Consider the following 9,859-nt stretch of genomic DNA (forward strand, 5'->3'; position numbering starts at 1 on the left):
TCAAAGACTGTTGTTTTGTTTATGTGGTTTTAAAAAACTGATCAATTAAGTAATCTCTGTCCATCTTCAGATTCGATGACCACAGCCATCTTCCTTGTTCATAGATATTGTGGAAAGTCACCTGCCATTTCGGTAAACAAAGAATGTTGTGGCCATCAGGCCATCGGCCACTGCAGCTGTTCCCCGCAGTGCACCCCTAGGGGATTCAGGATGGAGAAAAACAGGATACTGCCCCTAGATAGTTAGGGTGCATATCAAAGGAATAATTTCAATAAGCACAGACTCTTGTATCTTCCCTTACGTAGAAAAGCTCTAAATTCATTAACTTGAGATGTCTGACTTTTCTTTAATTAGCAGTAATCTTTTGATATTCAACTACCTGAGTTTTGGTTTTTATTGTTTGTTTTTTTGCAAAATCTCCTATATATCTTGGCTCCTCTCTTGCCTCTTTGGACAGTTCCTCAGAGCTTTCTGAGAGTCTGTATCCCAGGCTTACATCCTCAGTAAGTCCACCAAACAAAATATAATTCTCAACTTTTAGGCTGTACATTTTTTTCAGTCAAGAATACAATTCTTAGAGTTAGCAATAGACAAAAAGTGTACCCTCCTTTTATGTTATATTAGCTCAACTGCATAGGCAACCCAATGCCCCCAAGCTTTCCAAGGACTGTAATGTTTAAGGACACTAATGATTCTGGTCACTTCACGGCACTTCCCCAGTTTTGCTGTGCCTCTCCCCTCTCAGACTTCAGCGTACAATTGGAAGGTCTCCTAACATTCCCTCCATCCATATTCATGTACCTGCTCTGTGGTTTAGTTTAATAGAAATCACCTCCGTATCCAATCTAAATTACAACAAAAATAAATACATTTCTACTTCAGCTATAAGGAGGATGATACACCTATACTTTGCTTATCTCTGTGGGCTACTTAACTGTATTCTATCATAAAGAAACTAGTCTTTGGGGGAATCCGTAGAAATTATAATGGAGCAATTAGACAGCTCAATAGAATAAAAAGGAGTTTAATTCAATCAACTAAACAAGAAGAACAATCATGGTAAATATAGTACTAGTGTATAGTGTATGGAATGCTGTCTCTTGATACACCACAAAGCATATTCACGTTAAGGTATTTTAATGGCCTTAATTAGCTGATCTGAAAGAAATGTGTGAAATGAACATCCTAGGTCATTTCTATTTTGACCTCATAATAATCTATAGTTCTACTTTAATTTTGTCTTCTCTTGTAGCTTACTATTTAACTTCTAAAAAAATACCCTCTAGCCTCAGGACACTTCCAAAATTGCCTTTCTAAAGGGAATACCTCACTTGTCACAACCAGTGGCTGACTTTCCCTTTCTCTATCTGCTCTTTACCCTGCAAAATGCCCTCATTAAGTATGTTATCCTTATGAAACTCTTCTCCCTGGTTGCTTTGTCTCAAGTCCTTCTCTCCCCTTAATCCACTTATGGCCCTTTCTATCTTCACGGTTCCTCTTATTGATTTTATCCCACGAGTTGCCTCTTCTTTCCGCAGGCTTGATCTTGGTCATCACATAGTTAACCTCGTGTGTGAATAAAACTCTAAAAACAAATTTCAAACCCCAGCCTGTCTGCTTCCTTCTAGTCCTTGATCCTCATTCTCTGCTATTTCTAAATCTGGAAATCATCTGGAACTGAACATGAGTTCAAAATTTTATTCTTCCTCCTATTCTGTAATGTCCTACCTCAAAGTGAAGAAGACTCGAATCTTTAGGATCATGATGGAGACCTTGCCCTTTAAACCTCCAAACCCAAAGCTTGGATCATTCTGTTTGGGCTCTCTCTCTTTGCTGCTCTTGCTTCACCTATCCTGTCACTTTTGTTCATTCAGCTTCATAAAACCTGTTAAAAAAAAACACTGTAATAATCTTTGACCTTGTCTGCCTAAATTGAGACTAATTTGATTCAACAGCTACAGAAGGGTATAAAAGGAAAGTCATTTTCCCTTCTTTCCCTCTAGATAACCAGTTTCTATCCAGAGAGGCAATTACCACTTTACCAATTTCTTTTGTATTTTTCTAGCTATTATAAGCCCACCTAAGCATGTGTGCATTTATGGGATAAGCAGGTGTGTGTGTGTGTGTGTGTGTGTGTGTGTACACACCATAATTATCCTTTTTTCTCCCCTCAAATGGGAACAACTTATACACATTTCCTGTACCTTATCTTTTGCATCTACTATATTTTGCAGGTCATTTCACATTAATTTATGGAAAACTCTCTTCTTCATAAAGATGGCATAGGTATTCCTTGAATGAGAATGTCCTCAATTTATTTGATCAGTTATCAGTGTATTTAGGGAATACAGGATACCAAGATTTTGTGATTTTAAACAATGTTGCAATAAATGTTCTTATATGGACATCATCGCTCATATGTGCAAGTATATAGAGGATAAAATCCTAGGAGTGGAATTGCTGGATCAAAGAGTAAATGTATTTAAAATTTTAATGAACATTGTCAAATTTCCTTCCAAAGACGTTATACCAATTTACACTTCCATTAACAATGGATAAGAGTACCATTTTCCTTCATGCTAGCCAACACAAAAAATGATAGTACATTGTAACGTTTATGTTCTTTCCTTTAAATATAAATGAAATAAAACATTTCATTAATCATTCTCACATTTTAAAGACATCTGTATTTTCATTTCTATGAATTGTCAAGAACTCTACATAGTATCAACTCATTTTTACTATTTTCTACTCTACTGTAATTTCAGTCATTACATTTCCCTCACTTCCCCACCTCAGTGGCTTTGCATTTGCAATTCTCTGTTCCTGACATGACTTTTTTTTAGTATTTCCTTAAATCTTAAATCAGCATTGATGCACATGTATTAATAATTCACATCTTTGACTTTTAAGATGTAGCTTGAGTGTAATATTGAGTTGAAAGTAATTTATCTTTACTAACACTCATGAAAATTAACTATATATGCATAATATACATATAAAATATATATAACATGTATTTTTATTTAAAAAAGTATTTCTCCTGTAGTTTAACTTCTTAATTGGGAATCTGTGTCTGATTATTCTTTGAATTCTGCCAACATGCCAAGCACATTCCTTAATCAATGTAGGTACTCAAAAGCTGTTTAATTCATTTAGCAAACATTTATTGAGCTGCTGTTCTGGGAAAGTATCTTGGTAATCACTGGCAATAGAATTTACAGTCACAATCCTTGCCCTTAGAGATCCCAGTTAATGATGAAGATAAACATGGAGATAAATAACTTTAATAGGTGCGATTGAGACATGAAAATAAGAGAAATGATAAACATCAAGTGATTATCTCAGCATTTTCCAAAGATGGAGTCAAGTAGCACCTTCTCATGATGACTGTCGTTGATCACCAGCAACACTTTTTATTAGATAATGATTTATTACAGAAAATATATTACAAAAACTAATAACTTTGTGGATATTAATTTAGCATGAGGTTACAGTTGACACTTAATTTTAAGAAGTCAGACATTGTAAAGAAAAATATTAAGTAAATAAGAGTTTAGACAGAACATAGCTATTGCGATAATAGTGAAGCAGAGATAAGGATGACTGAAGTTTGGCAATTGTTGATCTGTCACGTGCCAACCAGGTACACACTGTATTGGTAGTGACAATTGTAATTAAATATTAGAATAGCTTCCCTTTTTTGAGGGTTTTCTTTGTATCAAGTATTATGTACTTTATGGTACCCACCTAATGGTCGAAATATACCAAAGAGACATGTATTTTCTTGAGGAAATAGAGGTTGAGAAAGGTTAATTAAGTGGCACGCACAACTAAAAGTATACTTTTAAATTGCTATACAGTTATACCTACTGGGTACCAGGTATTGGAGGAAATAATACTGACCTCACAAATTTTGAATTCAATTGGGGAAAACAAATATTAGATGAATATATGCCATTTATGAGAGGTGCTATGAAAGGGTATTATGAATGCTTAAGGCAGAAGGATACTTAGGGGTGGGAGGTAAGGTCAGAGAAGACTTCCTTCAGGAAGTGAGGTTAAATTTTGCTCTGACAAATGAATAGGAGTTACTAGGCTCTGCACAAAGTGAACTTCAAGTGGAAGTTCCTGAGGAAAGACATGAAAGAAGGCCAGTGTGGTTGGGTATAAAGAACTTCATAGTCTTACAAACAATGATAAGAGAGTGCCTGTTTCCACAGCCCTGAAAGAGTAGGCTGTCAAATTTTTGGATTTTTGCCAATCTCATGGGTAAGAAGTGGTATGTCAAGATAGATTTATTTCACAAAGCCTTGGCTGTTAACTTTATTGTACATTTATGGCAGGCTCTTATTAAGAAGACATATTTGTAATACATGTTTTGATATACTAGACATTCAGTGTTCTAAGGGTTAAATAAGAGGATCATTCTATGTGAATTGTTTAGCCCAGAATTCTCAATACATATAAACTTAAAAGTTTTTCTGGGGGCTTCCCTGGTGGCACAGTGGTTGAGAGTCCGCCTGCCGATGCAGGGGACAGGGGTTCGTGCCCCGGTCCGGGAGGACCCCACATGCCGCGGAGGGGCTGGGCCCGTGAGCCATGGCCGCTGAGCCTGCGCGTCCGGAGCCTGTGCTCCACAGCGGGAGAGGCCACAACAGTGAGAGGTCCGCATATCGCAAAAAAAAAAAAAGTTTTTCTGGAAGTTGCTTTCATCACTTTGCTCAAAATATATTTCAGAAATCTTTTCCTTACTTCCATCCTTCCATCCATCTCCTATTTAACAATCACATAAAGTTTCATAATTTATTTCAGCATTCCCCTACTGACATTTTCCCTTCTTATAACAATGTTAAAATGAATGCCTTGTAATCCGTATTTGTACACCTGTCCAATTATTTCCATGGGTTAAGTCCTAGAAGTGGACTTACTGGATCAAAACCAATGCATTTAAATCGATTTTTTCCCCAGGGTTCCCCATAAAGAGGTTGTACTCACATACACCATCTCCAAGCAATTACGAGAGTGTCTGTTTCCCCATAACCTTGGCAAAAAGGTGCTATAAATATTTGCACATGTAAAAAACAATTCTTTCCTTAATGCCTGAATTTGTATTTCATGCATTATTAGTGAAGGTAAAAGCCTATTTACTGTCTACTTTATCTCTGCCATTGTGAAATCCCTTTTCATGTTCTTATTTTTCTATTGGACTCTTTGTCTTTTATTAATTGATTTGTTGGAACTCTTTATATTAAGACTATTAATAATACTTTGCCATATATGTTGCAGAACATTTTCCCTAGTTCGCCATTTGTCTTTAACTTTATGTAGTTTTAAATATTTCAACCTTTATTTTATGGTATCTAGGATTTATGTCTTGCTTAAGAAAGTCTTTCTAGTCCAAAATTATAAAGCTATTTTTTTTCTGTAGTCTCCTTTACAGTGTTGGATTAATTTGTTTGCACTTGCCCTTAATCCATTTGGAATTTATTACTGAGTTTGAGGTAAAGTTATATGTTTTATTCCTAAAGGCAGAGCCAACTGTCCCAAACTGTTTACTGAATAATTTATTGTCTATATCTGGTTGGGAGTCCCCATCTCATTTTTTCTTTTGGATACTTTTTATTGGCTCTTTTCACACATTTATTATTCCATATACACTTTAGAACCATTTGTTGTGTTCCATGAAAATCCTAAAGGGACTATATTTGGAATCGCTTTAGAAATTAGGTGAGAATTGGCATTTGTATGATACAGAATGTTCCATTGAGAAGCATAGTGTATCTTCCCACTTTTAAGCTCTTTAAGTAAACTTCATTATTAACTTTTCCATAAATAAGTCTTTCACATTTCTTGTTAATGCCTAGGTATTTTATAATTCTGAGGGTTTTTTCTCTCAATGAATGAGATTATTTTTTCCTTTCCATTATTTTCCTTAGTTATTGCTAATGTTACATCTACAAAATGCTATGGATCTTTGTATGCATGCATGTGTACACACACACAGCATGCAACAAATAATAAAACTCAAAGATGTGAGATGTACATAAAATTTTGGATGCATTATTTTATTTTCACATGTTTCAGAACTCTATGGCCCAGCAACTGCACTTCTAAACATCTACCAAAGTGAAATCAATGCATGTGTCTACAAAAAAATGTGTGCAAGAACATTTATAGCAGTTTTGTTCACAATAGCTAAAAACTGGAAATAATCCGAATGTCTGCCAACGGGAGAATAGATAAAAAATGTGATTTGTTTTTACCGTGGGGTGCTACAGAGAAATGCCAACAATAATAAAACAACTACCAATACAAGAAACAGCATGGAAAATCTCATGACCAGTATTTTATCATTTCATTCATACTACATTCAGGAACAGGCAAAACAAATCGTGTAATATAAGTTAGCAGAGTCGTTACTTTTGGGGAGGTTAGGTATTGTCTAGGAAGCTGCACTAGCTGATCTTGGGGTATGTCAGAAACCTGAATCTGAACCTTAAGTGGTAGTATCACTGGTCCATAAATGTGTAAAAGTTAATGGAGCTCTACACTTAAGTTTGGGTTACTCAACATAAATTTTAACTAATTAAAAAAGAAAATAGCATCCTAATTGGCCTGTGCATATCCAGTCATTAAAATAAAAGTAAAAAAAAAGTCAAAATGAAAACAAACAAATCCCCCAAATAAATAACCGAATAAACAAAAACAGACAAAAAAGAGAAAGTAATTGTCTGAGCTGTCTCAAAAATGAACTCTTGACTATAAGACTCATTCTAGGAGCCCATGCTTTGATCTGCTTTATCTGGATAGCCCCCAGTATCCAAGGCAGCATATTCCCAGAGGATTTTGCCTCCTACACCTGCTGTTCCTTATGTGTCCTGTATTTCTCTTCATGACATTTCTATCTCCCAGTCCCCCAAGTCAAAACTTAGAGCATCATGTTTTACACCCTATAATAACTGAACATCATCTCACATCAATCTCCTTTTCCCTGCTTACTAACGCCATCTTCAAGTGGACTACAAAAATAGCCTCCTGATAGGATTCTTCCCACCCATTCTCTGGCCCCTGTGTATTGGTATTTTGCGAAATATTCTCAGTTTAATTTTTTATTTTTATTTTTTAATTTTTTTCAGTTTAATTTTTTAAAACAGTGCTTTCTGTGATGATGGAAACATTCTGTAGCTGCACAACTGTCCAATGAGGGGGCCACTGGCCGCAAGCATTAGGTACTTGAAATGTGCCCAGTTTGGCTGAAAAACTGAATTTTTAGTTTCATTTCATTTTAATTAAATTTATATAGCCACATATGGCTATGGCTAGTGTGTTGAACAGTGTAGTTCTAGAAGCACAGCTCTAAGCTGTGTCTCTCTACAGATGGGTCTAGACTTTACACATCACTGACTGGGGGCCTGGGTAGGTCCTGAACCCATATTCGTTCAGTGGTTCCTCCTTGTCAAACCTAAACAAGTTGTTTTGCAAAATTGACTTTTCCTAGCTAGATTTGTTCTTTTAACATGAATCAAGTACTTGACTAGAAATGCTTTTTAAATGCAAGAACTTTTCTCATCACTGACCATAAATGCTAGATTATTTTTAAGTGGTCTGACTCTGTTCTGCAGGTATTCAAAAAGTTTCCAATCTCTCTTATCACTTCCACTTGAAAAGCACTTTGGCAGAGTCTTCATCCCAAATAACAGAACTATGTGTGACTGAAACCAGGTTGTATTGCCTATCATATGTACAGATAAGAAAAATTATAAACAACTTAACATCCAATCAAAACTTGGGTAATTCATTTATGGTAAACTGATAGAATGGAGCTATACAGCTATTAAAGTGATTTAGATTTATATTGACACAGAAAGATATTTAGACATTATGATATAAAATCAGCCAGGGATAAAATATTAAATATCCTAACCCTAATTTATTTTTAAGATAAAAATATGTATACATTCATAAAGGAATAAACTGAAAGGAAATATGTTAAAATGTTAACAACATTGGTTTATCTCTAGGTGGTAGAATTTGATGTAGTCAATCCAAATTGTCTATATTAACTGGTGTTAACACTCTTTAAAAATGAAAACAGGGCTTCCCTGGTGGCGCAGTGGTTGAGGGTCCGCCTGCCAATGCAGGGGACACGGGTTCATGCCCCGGTCAGGGAGGATCCCACATGCCGCAGAGCGGCTGGGCCCATGAGCCATGGCTGCTGGGCCTGTGCATCCGAAGCCTGTGCTCCGCAGCGGGAGGGGCCGCAACGGTGAGAGGCCCGTGTACCAAAAAAAAAAAGAAAAAAAAGAAAACAGCACATTCAAATCCAACAGGATTCTTCTAGATATTCTGCATAACTGTTTTCTGCAAAATCCATAGCTACAACATCAGGTAAACTGAAAATCCCAAGGTTAGATTTTTAATTATTCAACAAAGGCCTCTACTGATATCCATTTTCTGAAAAAGGGAAAATGTAAGATTTCAAATATGGCCCTAAACAATATCAAGTGTAAATCTATGTTGGGAATGGTATTCTAAGGAATGATTACCAATTCTAAAATTCAGGAAAGGGTCTATGCAAAGATACCAGTTGAAAAGAGGAAAAGAAAACTAATCAGAAAAAGGGGATTAAAAAAAATAATGTTCACAGTGGGGAGGGTGGTCCTAAACATAGCACAAAACAGAGAAAATATAGAAGATTTAGCTACATGGGAAAAAACTACAAAAAGCAACATAAAAACAAACAAAACTGGGAGACGTCTGCAACTAATATCACAAAAGAGTAACTTCCTTAATACATAGGTAACTTTTATAAATCAGAAAAACCCCAGGGGCTTCCCTGGTGGTGCAGTGGTTGGGAGTCTGCCTGCCGATGCAGGTTCGTGTCCCGGTCCGGGAGGATCCCACATGCTGCGGAGCAGCTGGGCCCGTGAGCCATGGCCTCTGAGCCTGTGCGTCCGGAGCCTGTGCGTCCAGAGCTTGTGCTCCTAAATGGGAGAGGCCGCAATGGTGAGAGGCCTGCGTACCGCAAAAAAAAAAAAAAAAAAAAAAAAAAAAAAAAAAAAAAAAGGGGAATTCCAGTGGTTAGAACTCTACTCTTTCACTGCTGAGGGCCTAGGTTCAGTCCCTGGTCAGGGAACTAAGATCTCAGAAGCTGCATGGCACAGACGAAGAAAAAAAACCAAACACCAAAAAACAGACAACAAAAATATACACAAGCTATAAATGCAAAATTTAAAATATTCGTTATTTCAGAGAGGGAGGAAGAGAAACAATTAGGGAGAAGTAGCTTCTAAGATACTTTGTAATAATATATAATGTAATATATATATATACATTCTTGCTTTAAACTAGATGATGGGTTCATGGGTGTTTTATTATTCTTTAGTCACTCTCTGTGTATATATATGTGTGTGTATATATATACATATGTGTATATGTGTGTGTATGTGTATGTATGAAGCAAGACCCACAAAGATCCTGTAGGCAACTGTGAGGATGTCCTCTGCTAGTGATGGCATCCACCCAACACACACACACACACGCATCCCTGGCCTCCAGTGTTCCCCAGGAGGCCAGCAGACCCCCAGCCTCTTCTGTGGGTCCTTCAGTTCCTGAGCCCAGCAGTCAGGTGCCCCCGTTTGTGGAGTACATCAGAAAACTCAGTTATCATTTACATGTTTAAAAGGACACATGGTTGTAGAATCTATTTGTAATAAAGGTTTATCGATTTGTAAAAAATATATATATATACACACAACACACTTATGCATATCTATATACACATACATTACATATGTATATTTCTAAAAAAATAATTAAATGCATTAAGAAGGTTTGATTATACTGAGACAAAGGG

This window comes from Lipotes vexillifer, unplaced genomic scaffold (assembly GCF_000442215.2).
Source record: "Lipotes vexillifer unplaced genomic scaffold, Lipotes_vexillifer_v1.1 scaffold550, whole genome shotgun sequence".
NCBI lineage: Eukaryota > Metazoa > Chordata > Mammalia > Artiodactyla > Lipotidae > Lipotes > Lipotes vexillifer.